Source organism: Schistocerca americana, chromosome 2 (assembly GCF_021461395.2).
Source record: "Schistocerca americana isolate TAMUIC-IGC-003095 chromosome 2, iqSchAmer2.1, whole genome shotgun sequence".
Classification (NCBI taxonomy): Eukaryota; Metazoa; Arthropoda; class Insecta; order Orthoptera; family Acrididae; genus Schistocerca; species Schistocerca americana.
The window spans coordinates 1,858,776-1,873,864 of NC_060120.1; the positions used below are offsets into that span (position 1 = coordinate 1,858,776).

The 15,089-nt window shown below is 39.1% G+C and overlaps 1 protein-coding gene across 3 annotated transcripts in view; it reads left to right on the forward strand.

Moving 5' to 3' along the window:
* LOC124596001 (cytochrome P450 9e2-like) overlaps window positions 1–15,089 on the forward strand; it is a 308,825-nt gene that overhangs the window by 264,479 nt on the left and 29,257 nt on the right. The gene's annotated exons all lie outside the window — the stretch shown is intronic.

Here is a 15,089-nt window from a genome sequence, read left to right on the forward strand (position 1 = left end):
ATGCTGTTAAATAGTTCACCGACGTTAATAATAAAGCGCTTTCCGGTCTATTGCTGGAACTACCCACAACTCTGAGAACGCATTTTCATGAGCTATGTAAGCATACGTGAGAGACATGTCTCAATGTTACTGTCATTGATGAATGGTAAAAAGTATGTGTGTAGTTGATCGACAGTGTGAGAAAGATGTTGATCATACATTCGTTTCATTTACTGTCCAGTAATGGCGGACAAAATGCAAATACGCATTCAGATCACCAGATAAGGGAAAAACCCTGCTGATCACAGAAAGAAATCTCGCTGATAACAGAAAAAAACAATTGGCAGAACCAGGAAGTATCGCTCTGCTCAAGGATTTAGTTTTCGAAAGCGATTAATAACCATTCACAATTTTTTTATTACTACTTAATCCAAACATATACACAACATCTTCAGGTTGAGTATGATGTAATTGACTTTCGTAATTACCGTTAGAACAAGGAATCTCTACAAATGAATAAAAGTCATGTTAAATGCAGGAAATGTTGCAGTATGATATTCTGGCGCTGATAGTCTGGCTTTCACTGTTACGTACGACACTAACTATTTAATTGTTCTTCATCCTTTCGAAGATTTTCCAAACGATAATCTTGTTTAATTGAACATAATCTGTAGTACTTGTAAATTATATATTGCAGCGATCAGTCGTCTTTTTTAAATTTTATTGTACAGATCTAGACTTCAGCTAGAAGCTAGCGATTCTCAATGCTAAGAATACAAGAAGTACATAGTTAGACGATGTCATAAAAAGTTGTAAGTAATGGCATAACTCATATCGTTTGTATATTACATACCACTATTATTTTCGCTCATGCATGTAATGCCTGTTGGTCGGGCTTCATCCACAGTTCACTGAATACTACTGTTTACGGAAGGTAGGCTGTACGGAGAACATATCGGTAGGTTACATCGCGCCATCTACATGAACCACGTATATAAACTTCAAGGGAAGTAGACCACTTCAAATCTGCATAAGAATTACATAAAATGAAACATAAGTAAAATTCTGACATTGTCGTCCGACTTATTTCATATTTGCCAGCAAGTAATATAATTTCCATGTTCACCCCTTGTGAGTCCGTTTGTTGTTGTTGTTGTTTTCTTCAGTCCTGAGACTGGTTTGATGCAGCTCTCCATGCTACTCTATCCTGGGCAAGCTTCTTCATCTCCCAGTACCTACTGCAACCTACATCCTTCTGAATCTGCTTAGTGTCATCATCTCTTGGTCTCCCTCTACGATTTTTACCCTCCACGCTACCCTCCAATACTAATTTGGTGATCCCTTGATGCCTCAGCACATGTCCTACCAACCGATCCCTTCTTCTGGTCTAGTCGTGCCACAAACTTCTCTTCTCCCCAATCCTATTCAGTACCTCCTCATTAGTTATGTGATCTACCCATCTAATCTTCAGCATTCTTCTGTAGCACCACATTTCGAAAGCTTCTATTCTCTTCTTGTCCAAACTATTTATCGTCCATGTTTCACTTCCATACATGGCTACACTCCATACAAATACTTTCAGAAACAGCTTCCTGTCACTTAAATCTATACTCGATGTTAACAAATTTCTCTTCTTCAGAAACGCTTTCCTTTACTGCTTGCTCAATATACAGATTTAATAACAACCCTGTCTCACTCCCTTCCCAACCACCGCTTCCCTTTTATATCCCTCGACCCTATTACTGCCATCTGGTTTCTGTACAAATTATAAATAGCCTTTCGGTCCCTGTATTTTACCCTTGCCACCTTCAGAATTTGAAAGAGAGTATTCCAGTCAACATTGTCAAAAGCTTTCTCTAAGTCTACAAATGCTAGAAACGTAGGTTTGCCTTTCCTTAATCTAGCTTCTAAGATAAGTCGCAGGGTCAGTATTGCCTCACGTGTTCCGGTATTTCTACGGAATCCAAACTGATCTTCCCCGAGGTCGGCTTCTACTAGTTTTTCCGTTCGTCTGTAAAGAATTCGCGTTAGTATTTTGCAGCCGAGACTTACTAAACTGATAGTTCGGTAATTTTCACATCTGTCAACACCTGGTTTCTTTGGGATTGGAATTATTACGTTCTTCTTGAAGTCTGAGGGTATTTCGCCTGTCTCATACATCTTGCTCACCAGATGGTAGAGTTTTGTCAGGACTGGGTCTCCCAAGGCTGTCAGTAGTTCTAATGGAATGTTGCCTACTCCCGGGGCCTTGTTTCAACTCAGGTCTTTCAGTGCTCTCTCAAACTCTTCACGCAGTATCGTATCTCCCATTTCATCTTCATCTACATCCTCCTCCATTTCCATAATATTGTCCTCAAGTACATCTCCCTTGTATAGAACCTCTATATACTCCTTCCACCTTTCTGCTTTCCCTTCTTTGCTTAGAACTGGGTTTCCATCTGAGCTCTTGATATTCATACAAGTCGTTCTCTTATCTCCAAAGGTCTCTTTAATTTTCCTATAGGCAGTATCTATCTTACCCCTAGTGAGATAGGCCTGTACATCCTTACATTTGCCCTCTAGCCATCCCTGTTTAGCCATTTTGCACTTCCTGTCGATCTCATTTGTGAGACGTTTGTATTCCTTTTTGCCTGCTTCCTTTACTGCATTTTTATATTTTCTCATTTCGTCAATTAAATTCAATATTTCTTCTGTTACCCAAGTATTTCTACTAGCCTTCGTCTCATTACCAACTTGATCCTCTGCTGCCTTCACTACTTCATCCCTCAAAGTTACCCATTCTTCTTCTACTGTATTTCTTTCCCCATTCCTGTCAATTGTTCCCTTATGCTCTCCCTGAAACTCTGTACAACCTCTGGTTTAGTCAGTTTATCCACGTCCCATCTCCTTAAATTCCCACCTTTTAGCAGTTTCTTCAGTTTTAATCTACAGTTCATAACCAACAGATAGTGGTCAGAGTCCACATCTGCCCCTGGAAATGTCTTACAATTTAAAACCTGGTTCCTAAATCTCTGTCTTACCACTGTATAATCTATCTGAAATCTGTCAGTATCTCCAGGCTTCTTCCATGTTTACAACCTTCTTTCATGATTCTTAAACCGAGTGTTGGCTATGATTAAGTTGTGCTCTGTGCAAAATTCTACCAGGCGGCTTCCTCTTTCATTTCTTATTCCCAATCCATATTCACCTACTACATTTCCTTCTCTCCCTTTTCCTTCTACCGAATTCCAGTCACCCATGACTATTAAATTTTCGTCTCCTTTCACTGTCTGAATAATTTCTTTTATTTCATCATACATTTCTTCAATTTCTTCGTCATCTGCAGAGCTAGTTGGCATATAAACTTGTACTACTGTAGTAGGCGTGGGCTTCGTGTCTATCTTGGCCACAATAATGCGTTCACTATGCTGTTTGTAGTAGCTTACCCGCACTCCTATTTTTTTATTCATTATTAAACCGACTCCTGCATTACCCCTATTTGATTTTGTATTTATAACCCTGTATTCACCTGACGAAAAGTCTTGTTCCTCCTGCCACCGAACTTCACTAATTCTTTCTCCTGATAACGACATCCTCTTGAGTAGTCCCCGCCCGGAGATCCGAATGGGGGACTATTTTACCTCCGGAATATTTTACCCAAGAGGACGCCATCATCATTGAACCATACAGTAATGCTGCATGCCCTCGGGAAAAATTACGGCTGTAGTTTCCCCTTGCTTTCAGCCGTTCTCAGTACCAGCACAGCAAGGCCGTTTTGGTTAATGTTACAAGGCCAGATCAGTCAATCATCCAGACTGTTGCCCCTGCAACTACTGAAAAGGCTGCTGCCCCTCTTCAGGAACCATAAGTTTGTCTGGCCTCTCAACAGATACCCCTCCGTTGTGGTTGCACCTACGGTACGGCCATCTGTATCGCTGAGGCGCGCAAGCCTCCCCACCAACGGCGAAGTCCATGGTTCATGGGAGGAGGGGGGGGGGTCCGTTTTTAATTTTAAAATATTTAAATTACGTCAGGTGGGTAAAACCTTTTTAAAAACTTTGTAAAATTTATAAAACCCAAGAAGGCACATGCTGTATACTCCTATTAGTTGATATGGCTTAAATTTATTTATCTTTATATTATATCTCCCTTTATTAAAATATAATAAGTATATTGCTCATCATATTTAATAAATAGTTCATAGATGGCGCGAAATGTCAGTCAGATGCATGACTGGTGCAATTTGGCGATTCCGCTATAGATATAGAGGGTGCTAACCTCTTTATCAATTAAAACCGATTTTCCTTGTAAATGCAAAACAACCAATATATTTAATTGCTGTTAATAATACATTTTATGCATCTGAACTAACATATCATGGAAGAAGTTCTGTTGGTTCAGAATCATAATCATCGTACTTGTATAGTATGATGCAAATGGCTGCTACATATTGGCAAGACGGCAGGTGTTACCTCGTCGTAACTTATTATGACATCATCTACGCACTTCTTGTATTCTTAGCATTGAGAATGACTAGCTTCAAGCTGAAATGTAGATCTGCACAATAAAATTTAAAAAGGGTGACTGATCGCTGCAAAAAACACAACAGTCACAGAGTGCAACAGCTTTCTGAGTGAAGGGTAACCTGATAATCTGTAGTGTTTCTGTCATCATTTTCTTGAAATTCCCGACTCCTCTTTACATGCCGTCTTGTTTCCTTTAAAATTTTCTTTTCTCTTTCTCGCTTGAGCAACGAAAATTTGATAAGCAACAAGACTGGAAATAGTTACAGGAAGAAGAAAATAAAATTTACTTTCGGCAGTCGTCACATTTCATCAGCAAAAAACATGTAGTCCGGTTCTCAGCCTGATGCAACCCTTTCGATTTCATGCTATTCATGCTGTCTAGATTTAGTTTCGCTGCTTGTTTCAAACTTCACGATGGAGTAGTTCCCATTCCACACATTTCCACCACAGAAAGCTCTGAGGTGGTTTACCGGGAATCGAACCCGACACCACCGCGGCATTTAGCCCTTAATTCGTTAATCACTAGACCTTGAAGGCGACATGTTATTAGTTAAAATTACAGGTTGCACATTAAGTAAAAGCAGAGAGAAAGTTGGACGAGTTTTCGAATATTTCCTTACGTATTGTGAATTGTTAAAGACATGAATGAGCAACATAAATACACTAGCATGCAGAACTTAAGGACGAAAGTAACTTTCGCATAATGTGTCGCTTCCAAATATAGCTCGATGAAACTTGGACCATACATAGAAAGAACTGATACAGTACAGTGCAGAAGGTAACAGAAAGAAATACACTATGAGACAAACAGAAATGACAAAATGGTTGAAATGGCTCAGAGCACTATGGGACTCAACTACTGAGGTCATTAGTCCCCTAGAACTTAGAACTAGTTAAACCTAACTAACCTAAGGACATCACACACATCCATGCCCGAGGCAGGATTCGAACCTGCGACCGTAGCGGTCAGTCGGGTTCCAGACTGTAGCGCCTAGAACCGCACGGCCACTTCAGCCGGCCATGTTGGGTTACAACAGCGGTATGTGGGCGACCGTTATCCTATTGGAAAACACCCCCGGGAATGCAGCACAACAGGCCCAGTCTCCAGCCTGACGTACAACTGGGTGCGTGGGATGAGCACGAGAGTACTCCTGCGATCATACAAAGTCTCAACCCAGGGGGAAATTCCAGGTGTAGGTCCAGTTTGTCTAGCACGCAGACACGTTGGCTGTGGGCTCTCAACTGGTCTGCTCCTAACCAAAGCACGTCCATCCGTTGCAGCGAAGTAGAACCAGCTTTCATTAGAAAACAGAACAGACCTCCACCATGCCCTCAAATGATCTTTCTCGTGATACCACTGAAGTCGCACATGGCGGTGGTTTGGGATCAGTGGCATGCACATTACAGGGCATCTGACCCGGAGTTGTCCTTGAAGTAACCGACTTGTAGCAGTTCGTTGTGTCGCTGTGGTGCCAACTGCTGCTCAGACTGCTGCTGCAGATGCAGCACGATGCTTCAGAACCGTACACCGAACACGATGACGTACACCGAACACGATAGAGTAGGACTCAGTTTTTACAGTTTCTAACTCACAATTCAACAAGAACCGATATTTTGATCGGAGACAGAACAGTTCAAGTTCCTAGGCGTTCGGATAGATAGTAAGCTGTTGTGGAAAGTCCATGTTCAGGATCTTGTTCAGAAACTAAATGCTGCTTTATTTACCATTAGAATAGTATCTGAAATAAGTGACAGTTCAACACGAAAAGTTGTCTACTTCGCATATTTTTCATACGCTTGTCATATGGTTAAATTTTTTGGGTAATTCTTCTGATTCAAAAAGGGTATTTTTGCTCAAAAACGGGCTGTTCGAGCTATATGATGTGTAAGTTCGAGAACCTCTTGTCGACCCCTATTCAATAGTCTGGGAATTCTGACATTGCCCTCACAGTATATATTTTCTTTAATGTCGTTTGTTGTCAGCAATATTAGCCTATTCCCAAGACTTAGCAGCTTTCACTCAGTTAATACTAGGCAGAAATCAAATCTGCATGTGGAATGCACTTCCTTGGCTCTTGTGCAGAAAGGAGTGCACTATTCTGCTCCATCCATTTTCAATAAGCTATCACAAGAACTCAAAAATCTTAGCAGTAGCCCAAACACTTTTAAGTCTAAACTGAAGAGTTTCCTCGTGGCTCACTCCTTGTATTCTGTCGAGGATCTCCTGGAAGAGCTGAAAAATTAAGCAAATTCAAGTGTTACATTGTTGATTTTCTTTATTTAAAATTACGAATTGTCGCCTGAATAAGTTTCTTATATTTCATTTTATCTGTTTCTACTATCGTGTTATAATTTCATGTATTGACTCGTTCCATGACCATGGAGACTTCTCCTTCATTTGGTCCCACGGAACAATAAATAAATAAACAAAATAAATGGTCTTCGCTCTCGGTGGTGCTCGTTGCCGACTGGAAGCCGGTCTTCTTGGGACCGTACATTCTCTGACAACCGCTGCCAACGATAATGTACAGTTGCTACATTCCTGCCGGGTCTTTCTGCAATATCGCAGAAGGAACATCCAAGTTGTCGTAGCCCTATTACACGATCTCGTTCAAACTCAATAAGGTATTGGTAATAGGCCTTTGCTGCCCTAAAGGCATTCTTGACTAATATCAACTCACCACGTCAAATCTCAAAGCTAACTAACGTTCACGACCGTTAGAGCGCGTATTTAAAACAAATCTGGCTTGTGTCCTCATTGTGGCGCAACTAGCGCCGGTCTTACCAGACCGGCGCGAGATGTGAATAGAGATGTAGAAAGACGCCTACCGACGATTCTTTACGTCGCACGACTCCTTCTTGGTGTTGCGATCTTTTTCCCGACAGTGTAATTTACTGAAATTCTCTTTTACTTTCGAAAACCCAGCCATCACTATTATGAACATAAGAATATAAAATAATCACGGTCACAACTGAATAATCTTTTCGGACAGGGTACACATCGTTATTATTATTGATCGAAATAGCCATCTGAGGGGTACAGAAATAATAAGAAAATGTTGAAATAATCGAAGAGTACAGCTACTTTCGTAATAAATTTACGTTTCTTCTAGATCAGTGGTGCCCAACGGAAGCATAATTACCACTGGACATTAAATTGATTTTCCTGATGTGAACAAAGAAAAATGCTCTTTGTTTTTTTTTTAACTGTCTCTATTAGCGTATATTTTCCTGACATGGAAGACGCCAAGCGCTATTTTCAGAGAATGTAATTCGAACAAAAATATAATTTCGCGGACTCCGTGAAAACAATTGAAAATAGACTTTGTTAACTCAATAATCACAACATTTTCGTGAAATACGGGTGGTATCCATCATTATCGCATAAAACATGAATAATAGTGAAATATTTCGTTACAAATTGCTTGAGTCATAGTGCATTATCGATTTCGGTGCAAATAATGACAAAATCGAGACACTGAGTGAACGTGGCAGCACGACGTACGACGTGAATTGTACCACGAAACAGAAACTCAGAATATTGTCGGTGTTAACTGTACTATCGATCTCAATTGCTCACTTGTCGTTGGTTTCATAAAGTATCAGGAGACTGTATACAATAACACTGAGAGCTGCAGACTACTTCAAAGAACTACGCGACTACGATCAACCAAAACAAGAATTTAATATTGATAACAAAAAGCAAATACAACCAGACTAACAGTCACCAATAACAAAAGAAATCGTTAAAAGTACTTAAAATAACAGTATATCAGGCTACTGCTTTTCCTCTGTCCGACCTATAAGCTTATCGTGAACCAAACATTATTGCATCGCACAGAAACGGGAACTTATGAAGATGTAGTAGCTCGGAGTCGTTTTACAACAGGCTACCGCGCGGTCTGTGGCGACTTGCCACGGTTCGTGGCACGTAACATGGTTACGTATTTGTAACTATTACGTAATGTATCTGTTACGCATACAAATATAAACATCTTTTACAAGCCACTGAAGATGCGCCACTAAAGATACTTCATAAATAAAAGAAGCGAAACGGTTATGGCAAAAAAAACCTCCTTTCATTTTGTTGCAAGTATGGAACATACCTCTATGAATCTTGAAATAACTAAGGAACGACGGAAAAAGGAAAAAAAGACGATAAAAATTCCATTAAAGAAAGCCAAAAAGCGTATCTGCAGACCATGCCGTCTATGCGATGGAAACAGCGGATTCTGAGCTAATAGGCCGATAACTATGTGCATCTGCCTATGACCTTTCTTAAAAACGGGAGTGACCTTCCTTTTTTTTACAGGGCTATGTAGCCTTCGGCCTTCGTTGGTACAGGGGACTATGGCAAACGGCTGTTAGCAGGGGAGCATATTCTTTCGCATAATCTTTGTAGAATCTTACAAGTATCTCAACTGCTCCTGATGCCTTTCCACTATTAAGCGGTAGTAGCTGCTTTTCTGTTCCGCCATTTCGACGTTCATACGATAGTTGAAAGGAGGGCCCGTATTACAATCTTCATAGGTGAAACGATTTCGGAAGACCAAATCCAGTATTTCGGCCTTCTCTCTGTTATCTTCCGTTTCCTGCCTTTGTGGTCACTGAGTGATTGAATTGATGATTTAGAACGGTTTACAGATTTTACGTAAGACCAAACCTCTTAGAGTTTGTAGTAAGATCAGGTCTCCAAATTTTACTTTCAGTGTCACTGAAAGCCTCTCTCATTGCTCTCCGTACTCTGATTTTCGCCTCTTCCAGCTTTTGTTTGTCTGCTAGGTTTTGACTTCTCTTCAATATCTGATGAAGTTCTCTTTGTTTAGGTAACAGTTTTGTAACACGGCTATTAAACCACCGTGGGTCTTTCTCATGCCTCAAGACCTTTCTCGGTACATACTTATCTAAGGCATATTGAACGATGCTTTTAAATTTTCCTGCCCTTGTTATCATTTCTTGCAACACTTGTAGCCATAATTGCTATCACAGCCTTATGATCACTGATACCTTCCGCAAACTTCACTGATTCGATAAGTTCAGGTCTGTTTGTTGCTAGGACGTCTAAGGCGTTTCAAATGGTTCAAGGGCTCTGAGCACCATGGGATTCAACACCTGAGGTCATCAGTCCCCTAGAACTTAGAACTACTTAAACCTAACTAACCTAAGAACGTCACCACATCCATGCCTGAGGCAGGATTCGAACCTGCGATGGTAGCAGTCGCGCGCTTCCGGACTGAAGCGCTAGAACTGCTCGGCCACCGCGGTCGGCCAGGATGTGTGAGTTGTTAAGATGATTGTGCGATAGTTATCGCACTTGTCGGCTCTTGCAATCTTCAGAATTGTGTGGATGATGTTTTTCCGAAAGTTGGATGGTACATAACCAGACTCAATACATTCTACACACTAGCTTGATTGATCGATTTGTTGCCACATGCCCCAATGATTTTAGAAATTCGGCTGGAATCCTACCTATCTCTTCTGCTTTATTCGATCTTCGAGAACTCTTTTAAATTCTGATTCTAACACTGAATCCCCTATCTCTTCTGTATCACCTCCTGTGTCTTCTTCTATCACGTTCTCAGACAAGGATTTCAATGTAGTCTCTCCACCGATCTCCCCCGCGATCCGCTCTCTCCCTGAACTTTACCGGTATGTCACTTTATCGTGCATGTATCTTATTGTAATGTATTCTTACATGTAGAACGGATTTTTTTTTTATTTCCGCCAACGATTACAAAACTTATGGTCCTTCGATTTTCTGTTTCAGTTAGCAGTGAACATCTTCAGATCTGCAGCAAATCATGGAAAATGGAATTCAATTAGTGAACAGATTACGTCTTAGAACGATAAAATATACCGTAACGAAAAATTATTACTTTCATGGATACGAAAACACGCGATTAAAATATGGTGAAGCATACCTGTTTTATAGCTTGTCCTAAAATAACAAAGCCATAGTGGCATCGTCACAAAATATACACAACATCAGCGCAGCATCGTCCCCCATATTTAAAATGTGATGTAATCTAGGCTACAGTTCTAGAATTGTCATACTGTCTCTATCGCTACTGATCATAACAAACTGCAGTACTGTAGCCATAACATATGTTTGTGCCATTAGGTCGTTAACTGGCGCAATGACATGTCCTATATTCTTGTAAAATGAGATCTACGGATGAATATAGCTACTACTACTACTACTACTACTACTACTATTATAATAAGTCTCCACAACATATGTTTGTACAGTAAGCTCGTTAGATGTCGCTACTGTAAGTCTACAAATTTTCGTCAATTATAGAAGTTGCACAGTGTGCAATAAGTGAAGAGTGCAATAGCTAAACTCTGTAGTGGGCTTGCCAAATGTATAATTTATTACAGTGATAACGTGCGTAATAATTTAAAAAACTAATAAAGTTAAATTTAAAATTGTTAAAAGGAAATGGTTAAGTGATAATATATGATTCTGAGACGGTCTTGTGCTCATTTTAGATAAAAGTAATAGTATACACAAGAACAAGTTTATGGAGCTAATTATATAACATGAAGTTGGTGGAATAACTAAGGAAAGAAGCGAAAAAGGATAAAGATGAGAAACTAAAATAAGTAATTAACGACTGATGTTGACGTAGCCTCCAGAATGCAGCTTAGGCGAAAAGTGAGACCTTAACAAGATTGCGACACGCCGTTCCAAGAAAAATATAATAAAAATTTGTAACAGTCACTTAATAAGATTATCTTGTTAATGAAATGTATTGCATAGACAAAGAAGGGAGAATCAAACGCGAAAGTAAAACAAAAACACGTGATGCACTCCTTACTATGAAACGACAGTGCAAAGATACACTTACGAGAGGCGTTCAGTCATTAACGTGAGACGCTATCAAATAGAGCAAAGTAGACATTGGATACAAAATCGCGTTTCTCGTTGAGCACTTTTGCCGTCGGCCAGTTGGTTTTGTAAACATCAAGCTGTTTCAACAAATCGAGAGCATGGCGTTTTTGTGCTCTGTGAAGAATACGTATACTTTCTTGAATACTTCCTTTAGCATGTCCGGTTTCAGCTATGTGCAACGAAAGGCAGTTTTGTTACTTGGCTGTAAATGCTCCATAAACCGATCATTAAAAGAGCGGTTGCTTTGGCCGATACAACAGCCCACCAATCACAATTATTACACTCGATCCTGTATACACCGCAGCCGTCAAAGAGATGGTTTTCATTCTTTCTGTTTCCTGTTTGAGTGTGCGTTTGCCTATTATTTGTTCTGTGTTTCTGTAGCCTCTTGTACATCGTTTACAGAAAAACTGTTGACTGTTGCAATTGGCTTTAAAATACCGAGTTCTTTACGTATTTCGTTGTTTTTTCAAAGATGAACGAAAGAGTCGGTGAACCATTGAGGTACATTAGGCTATTCTATATTGTGTGGCACGTCATGAACTAGCATTGATGATAATATCTGTGCGTGTGGGTTTTCTGAAAATGGAACATTTGTAATTGTTGTCGACTTTCTTAATAGTAAAATCTAGATAATTAATGGAGTTCTCTTTTGCTTCTCCTTTTTTGGGTTCATGCTATAGGGAGAATGGTGACACTTGATCCCTTTTTTTTTACATTTTATTTTTTAAAGCGGTAGGTATAAACATCAGAAAAGAACTAAAATGTATAACAAATAGTCAGTTTTTAACGCTTTCTGTCCCTATTTTTAATTCAATCCTTTGCCATTTACTATTATCATAAAAAATTAAAAACTAAAGCAATGCAGAATGGATCAAGTCTCACCATATGTGGGAGACTTGATCCGCCACTTTATTGTGGTAAATAAAACAATTTATTCATTATGCAAACCAAATTTTATTTTGTCTATAAGATTTATAAGAGGAATTGAGGTTTACTAACAAAAGAAATTCACATAATAACTTTAGAAAACAAATTCATTCATGATCTCTAGAGGCATTGCTTGAAGTGCAATCTGTAGCCTACAAAACATGTTATAAGATCATAAAAAGTCACTTAAGTTATCAAATATATATTTAAATAGTTGAAATTACTGTCAAAAAATTAGAATTAGCATGTTTAGTGTATCCAAGATCATATACGAGATGAAGCACATTCATACAAAGAAAAAACAAGTATACTTCTTGAGAAAGTCAATAACGGTTGCCTGTGTTTGAAGTATTTAGCATGGTGAAATTATAGACAAACATACAAATGTTTTAATATTAAAGCCCTCAAATTTGACACTGTGAAAAATGAAACTGGTAACTCTGTCATTCTTTGAAGAAAATGCTGGAGATGGAATGACTCTTATAATTTGGTTCCTTTCAATGTCACATATGTCTTCAGTTTCTGGCCCTCTATCTTTCTCACACATTTTATAGTGAAATTCTCTTCGTCAGGAACATTGACAATCTCTCCCACACAATGTTTTTCAGGTTTCTTTGTTTGGAAGGTAGCAATGATCCATTTTCCAGTTCCTGGTTCATCATTCAAAATTTCATCAGAAGCATTGTTATTCAAACTCTCCAAGTCATTATCAAACTGTCATGGAGACAGTTCTTCACTTTCAGAAGTATCTACTTTCGGCTTATTCGTTTGTTTCTTGTTTTCAAAGTTCAGCCTCTTAGGTCTTCCCACAGGTTTCAATCTTCGTGCATTTCTTGCTGTGATTTCTTCCTCAAGTTTATCTTTTACCAGAGTGTTTGTTAGGATTGCGGTACATGCTCGTTTCCTTCCTCGTCCAGTTGTAGTGTGAGCTGCTGCCTTAGGGTGTGGTCTGATATCTTCAAAGGATCTGTATCCAATAGGGCTAGGTCTAATTCTGGAAGATGAGGGTGCTGATACTGAAACAAACTCGTTTGGAGAATCACAGACTTCCACAGATTGTAAGTGGTCTGTTGTATATGCAGACAAAAATTGATCATCTGTAAATATACCAGAGTTAAATGGCCATATGCCTGAAACACGAAAACCACTAATCACTTTGCTGGGTGTAAAAGCTTTAGGGAAAGCTCTACAAAAAATCTCGGAGATATCATAGATAGAGATAGTCTTCCCTGGATGTGCTGTTTTCCAGTCTCCTGCAGCAGAATTGTAATATGCCTTCGGTGGACCATACACTGACCTATCAAGGGGCTGCATTTTATGGGATATTTTCTTTTGCAAAATGTAAGGATTCCAAACTAATATGACTATCATGATTGTCCATGATGATAAGTGCTCTGTGTTGAGCACTGCATTTTATATATTTATGAAAATGTTTTAAAAACAAAACAAAATCATCAGCTGTCATCCAACCGCTGGAATGAATGGAACCACTGGTTCCAGGAGGAGCTCCATGCAGCATGCTATCCTGCCGGTTCACACGTGGAAAGATCATGAAAGGTGGGATGTGGCCTCCTATAGCATTTATTGCACAACATGCTGTCACAAGTTCACCTCTCTTGGCAGAAGTCATTTTTCCTAGCTGTTTCTCTCCTTTTACAGCCACTATTTTTCCTGGTTTCGTGCCTGTAGTAAGACCTGTTTCGTCTATGTTCCAAATAGATTCTGGTCCAAGAACTTCCCTAATGATAATCTGCTGAAGATTATCAAAAAACTCTCTAACATTGTGCTTATTAAAGCTGCTTCCTCTGCTTATACTGGTTCCTTCTGGTGTACGAGGAGAGAGTTCAGGGTGCCTTCTCATGAAACCTCTGAACCAGTCATTTCCAGCTTTGCCCTCTTTCTTCCAATTTTCAGGAATTTTCTTTTTATTTTCAGAAGAAAATTGATATGCAAACACATGCACACTTTTTGCACTCAGGCCATGGTGTAATTTGCTTGCCGTTTTCAAGTATTCACATAAAGAATTTTCCTCCTCAGTTGAAAACACCTGAGACTTGCTGTATGTAGAAGAATAAGAAATTTCAGTATCTTGACTTAACTGCTTCCTAACATAATGTTTTAAGGTCATTAGTGGGACTTGAAATTCCTTTGATGCTCCTCAGAAACATTTTCCCCCAAGGCACGCCATTACTGCAAGTTCCATGCTTCTAGAGTCAATTTTTTTCCTAGCTTTGACTCCCTCTTTCCTTTTATATGTAAGACCCATAGTTCTGCAATATAAAGCAAAATTATGATACTTTTTATTTTAATTTATTAGACCTAAGTTTCATTTTCACCCATATTGTATAATTCAATGCATTATATTACAATAAAATGTCTATAATATCATTTGTTGGGTGTTGTATGTTTTACAATAATGTGATACCAGGAGAACAATTACATCTTTGGGAAACATTTGAACAGACACTTGATCCCTGGATCAAGTCTCACCAAGTTCTTCAGGATCAAGTCTCCCCATAAGACACAAGTAAACAAAATTGCTTCTGAATGCTCCCTAACCTACAATTAGCATTTATTTTCAGTTATAGTTTATGCCTTAAAGTATGAACTTTTATAGGAAACAGTTACCAGCATTATTTCTTACAGAATTAATATGTAAAAATAATTGGATTAACTTACCAAAATAAAAGTTAATTTGGTGAAAAATCTTTCTTTCCCCCTTGCTGGACAGCAACAACAGTTAAACTCACAGATGCAAATTACAACAATGGAAATTGGAT